Source organism: Solanum tuberosum, unplaced genomic scaffold, assembly GCF_000226075.1.
Source record: "Solanum tuberosum cultivar DM 1-3 516 R44 unplaced genomic scaffold, SolTub_3.0 scf00023, whole genome shotgun sequence".
NCBI lineage: Eukaryota > Viridiplantae > Streptophyta > Magnoliopsida > Solanales > Solanaceae > Solanum > Solanum tuberosum.
Genome location: NW_006238949.1, coordinates 2,057,897 through 2,074,051, shown reverse-complemented (window position 1 = coordinate 2,074,051; position 16,155 = coordinate 2,057,897).

The window sequence follows — 16,155 nt, the reverse complement described above, 5'->3', positions numbered from 1 at the left end:
AGTATAAATTACCTAATACTCGCATTTGCCAAAATAAAGTTTGTATTCCGCATTTCTTTTTCTTGGTCAAAAAACAGTTATACCCTCCAATTATGCTTGAAACCCCTTTTATAAATGATATTTATCCTTTTACTAGCATAAATGCTAAAGGTTTTTCTACTACTTATGAAGACAGTAGATATTAGTTATACTTTTATCACTGACCCTATTTCTCGTGATATTAATGCTTTGATTAATATGAAACAAAGGCATGTTGATTCTTTGCAACTAGAATTATTTAGTATAAATATATTTGATACTTTGAAATCAACCAAAGTACAAGAAAAAATTAAATTGATTTCCGAACAAATTGCTATTGGTATTTGTGATGATCATCCTAGTGCTTTTTGGAATCGGAAAAAGCATATTGTTACTCTTCCATATGAAGATGATTTCTCTTAGAATGATATTCCTAATAAATCTCGTCCTTGCCAGATGAACACCGAATTGGTAGGATTCTGCAAAAAGGAAATTGATAATTTGTTACAAAAGGATTTGATAAAACCTTCAAAATCACCTTGGTCTTGTACTGTATTTATGTTAACAATGTTGTTGAAAGGGAACGAGGTTTCCCTATATTGGTTATCAATTATAAACCTTTAAACAAATATTTAAAATGGATTAGCTATCCTATTCCAAATAAAAGAGATTTAATGTCTAGATTAAATGATGCCAATATATTTTCAAAATTTCATTTAAAATCAGGATATTGGCAGATCCAAATAGTTAAAGAGCATGCTTATAGAAAAGCTTTTAATGTCCCATTTGGACAATATGAATGGAATGTTATGCCATTTGATTTGAAAAATGCTCCCTCTGAATTTCAGAAAATCATGAATGATATTTTCAACCGATATTTGGATTTTATCATTGTTTATATTGATGATATTTTGGTATTCTCAAAAACGTTTGAAATGCATATTAAGCATGTTGATATCTTTAAGAAAATTGTTATCCAAAATGGTTTGGTCATTTCTAAACCAAAAATGAGTTTGTTCCAAACTGATGTTCGATTTCTAGGACATCATATTTGTCAAGGAATAGTTACCCCGATTCAAAGATCTATCGATTTTTCATCAAAATTTCCTGATGTTATCACTGATTGAACTCAATTGCAAAGATTTTTAGGGAGTTTAAATTACATATCCCCTTTTTATAAAAATTTATCTCGTGATTTGGCCCCTTTATACGACAGGCTGAAAAAGGATCATAAATCACCTTGGACTGATAGACATACCACTTTGGTAAAGGATATTAAACTTCGTGTTCAATCTTTACCTTGCTTAACTCTTGCTAACCTTGCTTGGCAAAAAATTATTGGGATAAATGCGTCTAATATTTGTTATGGTGGGATATTAAAAAAAATTAATTTGAACGACAAAAATGAATATTTGATCAGATTTCATTCTGGGAAATGGAGAGAGGCCCAGAAGAAATATGCTACGGTGGCTCATGAAATGTTAACCATCGTTAAATGCGTGTTAAAATTTCAGGATGATTTATATAATCAAAACTTTTTGAAAAAAAGTGATGCTCAATCTGTTAAATATATGTTTAACAAAGATTTTAAACATGATGCATCAAAATTAATATTTGCTAGGTGGCAGGCTCAGTTAGCCCCCTTTGATTTTGATATCCAATATAAAAAGGAAAGTGATAACTCTCTTTCGGATTTTCTATCCAAAGAATATTTAAATTCATAATGAGTTTTTATACTGCTTTCTTTGATGAGTAAACTTTAGTTACCATTTTAAAAATAATTCCTCTTAATTGAGATTTGCAAGAATTAATTTTATCTGAAATTATCAACGATATCATTAGAGAAGATTTCTTTATACATGATTATGAAGAAATTATTGATATCGATGATGATAATTATTACAGTGACTATTATGATACATCTGAATAAAATAAAGTGTTATGTTTGCAGGATGGACCCTCCTTGGGTAACCAAGGACAGAGGTAGGGAAAATAACACAAGAGGAAGGGGATGATCATCCCCAAAATCGTCATACGGATCCTCTTCTAACCCCCCCCCCCAGTCATACAGAGAGGAAGAATGAGTTTGATAAACTCCAAAATCTCCCAAAGTGAGGCTTCTTCTTCAGTACATCTGGAAGATATCCTAGAAGACAGTCTGTTATACGCACATCTGTAGGCTTATCTGTCACAAAAGCAAAATGATACTTTTGCATCAATAGACAAAGACAATGATGATATCATGTCTTATGAAAAGATATCGAAAAAAGAAATGGTATTTCTTTTAGAAAACTCTGAGATACAGAGAAAAGAAGAACCTTGGAAGATATTCCAAAGGTACCTAATCAATGGTTTATATTTTCCGGCTGAGTCATACAAAACCCGATCATATTATGAAACCATTCTCATAAGTACTGGTAGTGTTGAATTCCAACACTTTTCAGGCTACAATACCAGTGAGAATGTTTATAACTTCTCCAAAATGACAATTAAACAGATTATATCTGTTGAAGACTGGAGTATCTCCACCATGAAAGAAAGGCAGATCAGCCTAAATAAAGTCGCTATGAGTTTCACATATTGGGACTACATTCAAGTCTTTGATAAAGTCCTCTATTATAATAATGAGACACACAAACATACATGGTTTATAAAAGTATGTGCAAAGATATTTGCAGGACCAATTCCTAATTGATTTTTAAATTGGTGGTCATACCATGGCCCAACTATAAAAATATTACCTGATCCATTTCTCAAATTATATAAAGAATGCGTTAAAGTTTCTCCAGACCTTAATGAGTTATACAACATATATCATATCTGTTATCTGGACAAAATAGACCAAATTTATTTCTTCATCGAATTCTCTGTCCCTTGGATTCACAAATGGACCACGGAAGTGGGATTCACCAAGGACCAAATTCCCTGCTTATACAGGACCTTTTATAATAATTTTTGGGATAAATTAATGAAAAAGGATCCCAAAATAAAACGTTATATGGGCAAGAACTGCTGGATCTTATTTCAAAAAGGATCCAAGAATATGATATTACTCCCCAAATGGGAATAATATGTTGATAGCTCGGTCAGGCATATTGCCCGAAAAATCTCCGTTCAAAAGTGAGATAAAGAAGCAATGATCAGCAGCTACTTGGAAGAAGGCAAGAGGAGTTGATCTGCTTCTCAACATCACTCAATATGAGAAATCAGACACTTCTATGAGAAGTGAAACAAGTGAAGATGCTACCGATGATATCCAAGAAGCTCAACCTGTTGAAGAAACTACATCAGAAGATACTCTGAGAAAGGCGGAGGATTTCCTCCGAAAATTAAAGGAAAAAGATAAACAGTAAAGACCTCTCTACAGTAAAAAGCCATCATCAACAGTAGATACACTGTTTAGGGGACAGATGGGACCCAACATTACTGTACAAAGATTCTAAATGTTTATTTTTTATTTTTCTATAAATAAGTTTGTTTTTCATTTCATTAGGCAGTACAAAGATTCTTTTTCTTTCTATAAATAAGTTTATTTTTGGTCTGTTAGATGCAGGTCAGAAAACAGTCTCTCTCTTTCTCTCCAAATTGTAAAGCTTTTAGTTTGTAAAGTTTGAAGTTCCCGGATACTGACCGAAAGTTAATAGATTTGTATAGTTCTCTCATAGGCCTTGGAGTCGGCCATCGTTATAAGGTATTTTATTATTTCTGATTTCATCTTTTAGTATTTCTCCGATCTAAGCCGTGACTATGTCTGGCTAAAGATTCATATCTATGTCGGATAACTAACTTTGCTTTTATATCTACCATGAAAGATCTAGACTTTATCAAAATATAAATAAATTTATATATAGTTTCTTGATTTGGTTCTGAGATGGTGGTACAGTCAGATTCGATACTATTTTCATTGGCTTTGTCTTTGTGACTTCGTCTATCCAGCCGTGGTACTAAGCCCGTTAAAGGAGAAAAAGGGCGCCTATACCTGGTTAGAACTGCTAGACACATGGGCTTAATGGAAATACATATTAAATCTTGGCAGGCCCCTTGCTTGGGTAAAAGGATAGATCCTTCCATACAATCATCAAACTATATAAAAATTTGTGTATATTTCTATTCTAATTTATTCTTTGAGTTCGGATGCTAAACTAGATTGAAGATGACCGCTCGAATTACCGATAGATTATTATTTTTTTTAAAATAACTTCACACTTACCCCCCCCCCCCACTACCCCAACTCCACTCCACTACCCACAACACTCCACTACCCCACATACACCACTAAACTCACCCAAACACCCTCGCAACCATTCTGCACAACAATACTACATATATACCAATACACACACGCACAAACCTACAAAAAAAAAAACCAAAAACATACCGAAAAAATGAGCACTACCAAAAACTCACCTTTGCATCATTTTTTCCCACTCACGCAGCACATAACAACACACAACACAAACAATTAAAAAAACAGAGACTCACGTTACAATAACAAAAAAACTCCAATTTCCACATACTTATACACCCCCTCATCTGAGCAGCAAACGGATTCAAGAAGAAAAAGAAAAATCACTCTTGCATTATATTGTTTTTTACACTCATAAACAAAGATTAAGTTCGAGGTTTGCTTTCGTGGTTTCGAGTTCGCGGCTCCTTGTAGGGATTGTTTTCTTTTCAAGAATTGATCTTCTCAAGAGGCACCATTTAATTTTTATTGTATAATTTGATTTTCATGATTATATAATACTTGATTACTATGCTATGAAGTTGTTTAGTTTTTATGTGTTTAACTTTGACAAATATATTAAAATATATTTGAATGGTTGTATAGTTCAATTTCTCGATAATTGATTTAAATTTTTTAGATAATTTGTTATTATGTTCTTATTTTAATCGGGTCACCCAGAGCATGTGTAGGCTATTAAAAATCTTTGGCAAACATTAGGAGAAATCGAATGGTAGAAAAAATTTAATCATGTCTTATATTCATAAACTAAGATCATGGTTACGTATTTTTTATGAGGGCATGAAAAATAGAATAACAAGGTCATGGTTATACGTCTCGACATAAATACGTTTTTTTATATAAAAAAAATGTTGGTTTAAACAAGCAATTAAATACTTGTAATATTTGACAAACATGGAGTTTTCCTTAAGAATAAATGAATCGGAAATGGATTTCAATAAAGAATGTGGTTCCACATCTTTTTGAGATGAACGTTCACGGATGCGGTGACACACCTTGACCAAATTGTCTTAATAATTAATTTTTCTTTAATTTAAAATAGAATTTGTAAATAAGGTTATGAAGTGTGATGCAAAGAAGACAGTTATGTTTCTAACGTCAAGACCAAGATGCGGTTACGTATCTAGGTCAAGACCAAATAAAAGTTCAACAAATAAAAAATGCGAGCAAATCATGGCCTATAAATATATATCCAAAAGAATAAAAGTGACTATGCTAGAACCACGGGACTCGAGGGATGCCTAATACCTTCTCCTCGGTCAACAAAATTTCTTACCCTAATTTCTAGTTCACAGACCAAAATAAAGAGTCATTTCCTTTTGATTAGGGATTCAAAAAAAGTAACTTGGAACACCATAAACTCAATTCCAAGTGGCAACTCTGAAAATTAAAATAATCCCTAATCAATACCGTCACTTTAATTAGAAAAACTCTATTTCGAGTGCGAAACTAAGGGTGTGACATGGATGTATGTGTTAGTTGCTGGAATGTGCATGTATAATTGTTGTAGGAGACATCGAAGATGTATCATTTAGAAGACGAAATGGACAACATAGAGAGGTCAGGAAGTAGTTGCCATAGATTGTGAAATGGTTAGAGGTGATTGGTGATTAACGTATCAAGACACTTCATCCAATTCTAAGTGTCAACAATCGTTAGTCAGTACAATAACCCAACTAAATGAGTTAGGGTCAATCCCACAGAGAGTAGTTTTTCCTTCAAATTCAATGATGAAAATATGACAACAATCTCTTCAATTGAACACGCGTTACACCTTTTTGGTTTTAGTTTCAAATGTCAAGTTGTGATTAACACTCTAATTTCACACTTCAACACAAAATGATCAAATAGTAAGGTAGAACTTGGGGAATTGACCAACCAATTATTGAATTTTAACTTAGTGGATGAACGTCGATGCTCACCATAGGATAATTTGTCGTGGGTAGGTAGGATCATATGTAAAGTAATTTTCTCTCGAACAATTACCTTTTCTATGTCGAATTCTCTCGAACTTCAACACCAATCGGAAGATGCCCAACCCTTGTCCTCATCAAATCCACTTTCTCGAGCTAGATACAAAGGAAAGATCCCATGTTTCACTTTCTCAAGATGAAATCATGGCAACCCACTACTAAGGATGCTAAGTTTTCTACTTTGGCTCTACACTTCTCTCTCGAGCAAGCCCAAAACACTGAACTTGTTACACTAATCATGCAAGATGACCTCAAAACACAGCAGCAACTCAGACCCACTTCAAATTAACGCCATTATTCGCAATCCAATGACACCCACTTAGTAAAACTCAACAATTTGGTTTCATAGTCAAAACCCCAAGAGAAGGGTTTTAGCCACTCATAGCAAAAATAGGAAAATCAATATCTGCCATGTTTTCCATAGTTGGGTAATTGAAATTCGGAAGTTAAAGTTTATTAAGATCTTCTCTCTTACAAAATCTCACTCAAAAATCTTGCAAAAATCACTTAGAAACCACAATGGTAATGTATTTTCCCTCATTTTTTTGTTTCCCCCCTTTCTGAATGCTTTCTCTCTCCAGTAAAAATCAATTTAGACAAGTCTGATGTGTGACTGTTTAAGACCAATCGGCGAGGTAAGTCGGGCTTCGCCGACAGTTCGGCGACTCGCCAATTGTCCTTCATCTCAACTTCATTTTTCACTTATTCTTGGTCCAGCTACTGTAACTTTAGGCGATCCAGATTGGGATCACCTGATGAGTCCGCAAGTCGCACTTTTTCCTTCTATCTCGCCCATCACCCTTTGTTTGAATCTCCCTCAACAATTTTGGCGACCTGGTCATCCCTCACCGAATCGATCGGCGACACGCCGAATGGTACTGCTGTTCGCCGAAGTTACCCCCAATTTAGCTCCAACATTCTGTAACTTTAGGCAGTAGCGTGGCAACTTGGTGATTCGTCGAGTGACATCGGCGATGACCAGGCCTTCATTATTTCTTTAGTTTAGCTCACTTTATTCCACAACTTTTTTTTTATTCTCTCTTTTTTTATTCGTTTCTTCTTTCTCTCTTTATTTTGTATAGAGGGGTTCCATCTTTCTCAAAATCATGGGTCAAGGGGACTTCTTTGCATTTCTTGATTTACCTTTTCTTTTGACCACACCCCCAACTTTGGCTTTTGGCCTAAGTTGTCTATTCAAAAAATCCACAAATCATGAGGATTATGGGTAATGGATAGAGAAAGGTCACAATTTCATCAAGTTTCTTCCAAGAAAAGGTTAAGGCTAAAAGGGTGTTCAAGCGAGGTTCACACACTCACAAGGTAGGCCACAAAAAGAGGTATAATGTCAAATTGTTTCACACTCTTCAAAGTTGCCTAAGATCATCTCAAGAGATTGCATCACTTAGTCAATCGGATCAACGGGGCAAATTCTAGGTGTCATCACGCATGGCTCACGGTAAGCTCATCATACAAGGCATTGACACCAATGTCAAACAAGACTCCACAATTTCGCTAGTGTGCAATGTTCATCACAAGAGACTCAATTTGATACTTGGCTAGTCACAACGAGATGCAAAAAGTTCACATATTGTCTATGCAACTTCATTTGGCCTCATCGTAGCCGCACATTCATTTTTGTTCAATCATGAGCACTATTCAAGTCATCGGTATTGATCAAGACCGATACTCAAATTTGCAAGAGAACAATTACAATTAAACGCAATCCAGAGGGTCCAAGAACACAAAGGAATGTAATGACCAAGTGCTAACCCCCCCTACCGAAAGCATTCAACATTATCCCCAATGTGATTAGAGAATGGACACTATCGCAAAAACAAAAATATGACAATAAAGGAAAACCAACAAATAAAGATAAAATTCTAGTATGTAAACATGCAGAGCGAGGAAACAAGGAATCTTCACTAAGTGCCCAGTCGGCGAGAAAATAAACCAGTCGCGGAATAATTTGGTGATGCTCCCATGGAGCGGCATCTCGCCCGTATTTCCAATGTGTGACACCCTCAGAATAGCAAAATCGGCGGAGATGTAAAAGGTCGCCGAACAGATCGGCGACTCACGTACTGAACTTGGAACATCGCCGAATAATTCCGAAGTTACATTGCCAGCGCTGAAGTAGAAAGGGAGAGAAAAGTTGGGTCGCCTAAGCACATCGGCAATTCGCCGAGTGATACAGGTCTCTCGCCAAATATTCCAGAATCTCAGGCCCTTCTTTGCTATCCATAAGGCTGACTAGGTCATACTCGCCGAACGGCTTCGGCGATTCGCCGATACATCTTCCTCTCGCACGTTATCCTTCACCTGCAAAATCAACACACACATTATTTAAAACATTAATACTTGGGTTGCCTCCCAAGAAGTGCCTTAATTAACGTCGTGGCATGACATGGAAATTCTCTCAAGCATCTTCCAAGTGCACCACCTCAATCAGAGTGATATCTTAGCACTTGCTAAAGTATAATTTCAAATGTTGCCTTCAACCTCGATGGCACCATTTGTGAACACTCGAGTCACTCTAAACAGTCCCGACCATTTAGACTTGAGCTTTCCTTGAAAGAGTCTAAGTCGAGAGTTGTATAGTAACACCAGTCTCCCACTCTAAACTCCCTTTTAAGGATTTTAGCATCATGCCATTTCTTTATCTTTTCCTTATAAAGGTTTGTGCTTTCATAAGCTTCAAATCTAAATTCGTCCATCTCATTTAACTGCTCCACTCTATCCTTGAGGTCTTTGTCCGGTCCAGATTTAAAGCTTTCAATGCCCACAATGCTTTGTGTTCCAATTCAATTGGTAGATGGCAAGATTTACCAAAACCTAGTTGATACGGAGACATCCCGATCGGTGTTTTGTAAGCAGTACGATATGCCCATAGTGCATCATCGAACTTTCGAGACCAATCAGTTTTGTTGGCATTCACTGTCTTAGCCAAGATGCTTTTGATCTCTCGATTTGACACTTCGACCTGGCCACTTATTTGGGGATAATATGGAGTTCTTACTTTGTGTTTCACTCCATACTTGTTCAATGCAGCTAAGAACCATTTGTTGCAAAAGTGGGATCCCCCATCACTAATAATAGCCCTAGGGGTACCAAATCTCGCAAAGATGTAGCGTTTCTGAAATTGCAATGCTTTTACCTTCATTGTTTGGAAGTGCAATAGCCTCCACCCATTTGGCAACATAATCTACAGCCACCAAGATATACTTATTTCCAAACAAACTCACAAATGGGCCTATAAAACCTATTCCCCAAACATCAAATAGCTCAACTTCTAAGATGGGCATAAGAGGTAACTCGTGTCTTTTGGACACTCTACCTTGTTTGTGACATTGAGTGCACTTCTTAACAAACTTGTGAGCATCTTTGTGGAGGTATTCAGTATCTGGTTCGATAGGACCAGGAAGAGACGACTCTTTATTTCCTCCTGCCTTCATTTCTTTTCTGGGAAGCGAGAGGTACTGGACAAAAACTCTAAATGGGGCCCGGTAGAGAAAGGAAGTAAGTTGTTTGTGAAGGTCAGGCCAGAGCATAAGGAAGGAAGCTCACTCAGAAGTGAATTCCGACTAGAGAGACGGCCAGTAGTACCCACTTTATAGAACTTTAGCAGTTGTACGTACACCACCATGATGACCTCCAACTGGTGAAGCATGACAAGCATGGAGAATTTCAATGGCTTCTTCTTCCAGAACACATCTTCTAATGATATGGTCAGCACATTCTCTGAATAAATATGGTTCATCCCAAAAGAACTTCTTAACATCGAACAAGAACCTCTTTCTTTGGGAGAAGTTCAGGTCGTCCAGCATTAAACCACACACTACATAATTGGCAAAATCAGTATACCAAGGAGGTTGTTTAAGAGTTACCTTGAATACCTGCTCATCGGGAAAAAAATCATTTATTTCAATCTCAAGCTCGTCATTCTCCTTACCTTCTAATCTCGATAAGTGGTCAGCCACCTAATTTTCACAACCTCTCATATCTTTGACCTCAAAGTCGAATTCTTGTAATAGTAGCACCCATTTTTTCAATCTTGGCTTAGCATCCTACTTTGCCATTAGGTAACGTAGTGCAGCATGATCAGTGTGAATAACCACTTTAGTACCTAGCAAGTATGCCGAGAATTTCTCAAACTCATAGACTACCGCAAGCAACTCTTGTTCAGTAATGGTGTAGTTACGTTGAGCACTGTTTAGAGTCTTGCTCGCGTAGTATATTGGGTGAAATAGTTTGTTACATTTTTTCCCCAGCACAACACCTAATGCCGTTCCGCTTGCATTACATATTACTTCAAAAGATTCTGACCAATCAGGGCTAATGATGATCGGGGTGGATACCAATTTCTCCTGCAGACACCTGAAAGTCACCATACAAGCATCATCAAAGTGAAATTTACCTCTTTCTCTAAGAGTTTAAATAGAGGATGTGCAATCTCTGAGAAGTCTTTAATGAACCTCTGATAGAAACAGGTATGTCCCAAGAAACTACGAACTCCCCGCACCGAAATTGGTGGTGGTAATTTTTCAATCACTTCAATCTTCGCTTTATCCACCTCCAGCCCCTTTTGCGACACCTTGTGACCAAGTACTATACCTTATTTAACCATGAAGTGACATTTTTCCCAATTGAGGACCAAGTTTGTCTCCACACATATTTGGAGAACTTGTCCTAAGTGCTCTAAACACACCTCAAAGGCATCACCCACAACCGAGAAGTAATCCATAAATACCTCCATTGAATCCTCCACCATGTCAGCAAAACTGTATAGCATGCAACGTTGGAATGTTGCCGAAGCATTACATAACCCGAATGGCATCCTTTTAAAAGCAAAAGTCCCATAAGGGCATGTGAAGGTGGTTTTCTCTTGGTCCTCTGGAGCAATGGAGATTTGGTTGTAACTAGAATACCCATTCAAAAAGCAATATCAACCTCTCTCTGAGAGTCGATCAAGCATTTGATCCATGAAAGGCATGGGAAAGTGATCTTTTTTAGTCCACGAATTTAACTTTCGGTAATCCATGCATACTCTCCATCTGGTCACAAGTCTCATAGATACAAGCTCCCCATTTTCATTTGGGACCACAGTGATACCTCCTTTCTTCGGTACAAATTGTACCGGGCCTACCCATTTGTTATCTGCGATAGGGTAGAACACACCTGCATCTAACCACTTTATTATATCCTTTTTCACTACCTCTTACATTGGTGGGTTCAATCTTCGCTGATGTTCAAAGCTCGGTTTACACTCACTATCAAGCTGAATTTTGTGATTGCAAAAACTGGGAGGAATGCCTACTATGTCAGCGATCGTCCAACCTATAGCTTTAATATGCCTTCTCAACACCTCAAGGAGCAATTTTATATGCCATTCAAGTAAATCAGCTACAATGATTACCGATAAGGTGTTGTTTTCCCCCAAAAAGGCATATCGGAGATGGGAAGGAAGTACTTTCAACTCTAAATTTGGTGGTTCTTCTGTTGATGGCTTTGCGGGAGGACTTTCTTGATTCTTTAGATCGATGTCCAACTTCAATGGAGTCTTTGAATACCCACCCCCAATAACCTGAAAGAGCAACTGCAACCTCTTCATAGCCTTAAATTTTGAATTCATCATAGTTAGCAAGCACAGCTTCAAGTGGTTCACTCATACACATCAAATGTCTCACACTAGCTACGTCCTCATCAATAACATCAACAGTGGAGACCACGTGAATATCGCTTGGGTGTTTCATTGACTTACAAACATTGAAGGTCACTTCATCTTCATTCACCCAAAATTTCAATTCTCCACTTTCAACATCCACCAATGCTCTCCCGGTTGCCAAGAATGGTCTTCCCAAAATAATGGGAATTTCAGCATCTATTTTACAATTGAGAATAACAAAATCAGCCAGAAAAATGAATCGGTCAACCTTTACCAAGATTTCATATAGTATCCCCATGGGATGTTTGATGGATTGGTCTGCCATCAAGAGTCTCTTGTGGTGGCTTTCAGTTCACCCAACCTAAGTTATTTATAGATTGCATATGGCATTAAGTTGATGCTTGCTCCCAAATCGCATAAAGCTTTAGCAAATTGGAGCATGCCAATGGTGCAAGGAATGGTGAACGCTCCGGGATATTCTTTTTTTTTTATCAGCTCCTTAGTCATAATTGTACTACAACTATGGGAAACTTCGATTGTCTCAAAATCCAAGATCCTTTTCTTTGTGACTAATTTCTTCATAAATTTGGCGTAACCCGGCATTTCCAACAATGCTTCCACAAGGGGGAGATTAATTGATAATGTCTTGAACACCGATAAGAACTTCTTGAATTTCTCATCCTCGTTCTTCTTCTTTAGACATTGGGGAAATGGAGTAGATATTTTGGGTAAAGGTTGCATGACTTCTGGCATTGGACGATGTTGCTCCATTTCTTTCTGTGGTTCTTTGGCAATGCTTTGATGAATAGGTGTCTCTTCTTGCTTCATACATTTATCTTCTTCATGCGTTTGAGATTTTTCATTGCCCGTCACATTACCTATTGCTACATTTCCACTACGAGTAACCACTACCAGTCCTCTATCATCATCTTCCATTGTCATGTTTGGTTTCAATTGTGTTGATAGTAAACTCAACTGACCTTCAAGTATCTTGATGGCATCGGCATGAGAGTTCACTTTACTGTTCAATGATGAAAAGTCATTTTTTATCCCCTTCAATAAATCATTCAAACCTTCAACTTTATCAAGTATGCGTGACAACAAATCATTCACCCGGGGGATACTTACACTCCCTTTTGGTTTTGGGCTCTCTCTCGAGTGAGTGTGGTTCTCATCAAGGTCATCTTCCCTTCTCTAATAATCACTTTGCTCAGCCCAATCTTGATAGTATCTCATTTGCTCTTCTCCCTTGTGATAGTTCCAAGCGTGGATGGAAACCCTCCTCATATTTCTTGGAGTTCCAACCCTAATTCTCCCCGATCTTGAGTAACCGGAAGAAGAACCCTCAACTCTAAACACTCCATATGTCCCTTTCATATGCTCTTGTAGAAATTCCATTTGGGTCAACATCTTCTTGATGTTTTCATCACCCTCTCTCTCTCTTTATCAAGTTGTTCTTGTGTCAATCTAAAATAAAATGGAGAGACTTGATCCTCTTGGGTGTACCACGCTTGATATATTTTAGTCATGTCATCAAGAAGAAACGAAGCCACTTCAAATGATTGTAACATTATTTCCCCTCGTACCAATTGGTCAGCCACTCCTTTATTAACCAAATCAAGACTCCAGTAAAAATATTGGAGTAGCAAATCGTTTGGTAGCCCACGAGTTGGGCATTTAAGTAAGAGTTTCTTAAACCTCACCCACGTTTCATGGATGGGTTCCCCCTCCCATCGCCTGAAACCTTGAATATCATCTCTAAGTTTCATCATTCTTGATGGAGGAAAGAACCTTGTATTGAATGCTATAATCAGTTCCTCTCATGATGTGATGGAATTATTTGGCAACTCGGCTAACCACTTGCTAGCTTCCCCCATTAAGGATAGTGGGAACAACCGAAGCCGAATTGACTCTTGTGACACATTCTTGAATGAAAATGGACTGCATACCTTTGTGAAATTTCTTACATGCTCATGCGGGTCTTCGTGCTCTAGTGCTCCATATAGTCCCCTTATTTGGAGGAGGTGAAGAGTTGTGCTAGTGACTTCAAATATTGCATTTCCATCAGCTTGTGGTATGCAAATTGAACCTATTTCACCTGCTTGAGCTGGGTTGTAAACACTATTGATATCATCGATACCGTCTCGATGACCTGCTTGACTATCATTCATTTGTTCCTCACTCATTCTTGCTTCTATGTAGTCCAAACACACTTACACCAAGCAGCCTAATCCAACTAAACTACAACCAATCAATTCAGAAGTGTCAAATTTTCTATAAATAACTCTAAATAATGCTACTCCCCAGCAGCGGCGCCATTTGGATTAACGTATAAGGACACTTCATCCAATTCTAAGTGTCAACGATCGCTAGTCAGTACAATAACCCAACTAAATGAGTTGGGGTCGATCCCACAGAGAGTAGTTTTTCCTTCAAATTCAATGATGAAAGTATGACAACAATCTCTTTAACTGAACACGCATTACACCTTTTTGGTTTTATTTTCAAATGTCAAGTTGTGATTAACACTCCGATTTCACACTTCAACACAAAATGGTCAAATAGTAAGGTAGAACTTGGGGAATTGGCCAACCAATTATTGAATTTTAACTTAGTGGATGAACGTCGATGCTCACAATAGGATAATTGTCGTGGGTAGGTAGGACCATATGTAAAGTATTTTTTTCTCAAACAATTACCTTTTCTATGTCGAATTCTCTAGAACTTCAACACCAGTCGAAAGATGCCCAGCCCTTGTCTTCATCAAATCCACTCTCTCGAGCTAGATACAAAGGATAGATCCCATGTTTCACTTTCTCAAGCTGAAATCATGGCAACCCACTACTAAGGATGCTAAGTTTTCTACTTTGGCTATGCATTTCTCTCTCGAGCAAGCCCAAAACACTGAACACTAAACTTGTTACACTAATCACGCAAGATGACCTCAAAACACAACAGCAATTCAAACCTACTTCAAATTAACGCCACTATTCGCAATCCAACGACACCCACTTAGTAAAACTCAACAATTTGGTTTCATAGTCAAATCCCCAAGAGAAGGGTTTTAGCCACTCATAGCAAAAATAGGAAAATCAGCATCTGCCATGTTTTCCATAGCTGGGTAATTAAAATTCGAAAGTTAAAGTTTACTAAAATCTTCTCTCTTACAAAATCTCACTCAAAAATCTTGCAAAAATCACTAGAAACCACAATGGTAATGTCTTTTCCCTCTATTTTATATTTTCCCCTTTTTGAATGCTTTCTCTCTCCAGCAAAAATAAATTTAAACAAGTCTGATGCGTGACTGTTTAAGACCAATCGGTGAGGTAAGTCGAGCTTCGCCGACAGTTCAGCGACTCACCGATGGTCCTTCATCTCGCCTTCATTTTTCACTTCTTCTTGGTCCAGCTACTATAACTTTAGGCGATCCAGATCGGGATCACCGGATAATTCCGCGAGTCACCCTTTTTCCTTCTATCTCACTCATCAACCCTTGTTAGAATCTCCCTCAGCACTTTTGGCGACCTGGTCATCCCTCGCCGAATCGATCGGCGACACACCGAATGGTACTGCTGCTCGCCGAAGCTACCCCCAGTTTAGCTCCAACATTCTGTAACTTTAGGCGGTAGTGTTGCAACTTGGCGATTCGCCGAGTGACATCGGCGATCACCAGGCCTTCATTTCTTCATTCCTTTAGATCACTTTGTTCTATTTTGTACATTAGTGTCCATGCTTCGTTCCTAAATCCAAATACCTAAAAATCAGGGATTTTACATCAGTTATTGGCACAAAATAAACATTTGAGGACACTAAATCTATCCACATAAAGCTCTAACTGAGTCCATATCGTGGACCCATCAATTGGTCACAAGATCTTTGTGCAAGGGTATGCCTAGTTGATGAAGATGAGAAGATTATTTTTCACACTTTTGTTCTACCTCAGACTCCTGTGGCTAATTATAAGTATCTACTGGCAAATAAACATATCTATTTATTGTGTAAGTTGATGTTTTTGGTATCATACCTTTTCATACTTCCCCATCATTGTGTGCCAGGAATGAAATTACTAGTATAACAGAAGAAAATCTACAAGATGCCATGCCTATGAATGAAGTACGAGAGAGAATTCAGCAGATTATTTACAGCATAGAAACAATTCATAGTGTACTTGTGGGCCATAACCTTGAGAAACACTACATTGCTTGAAGATGTCTAATCATGATCATCTTGAGGTAATATTATTTTCTTTTTCTTTC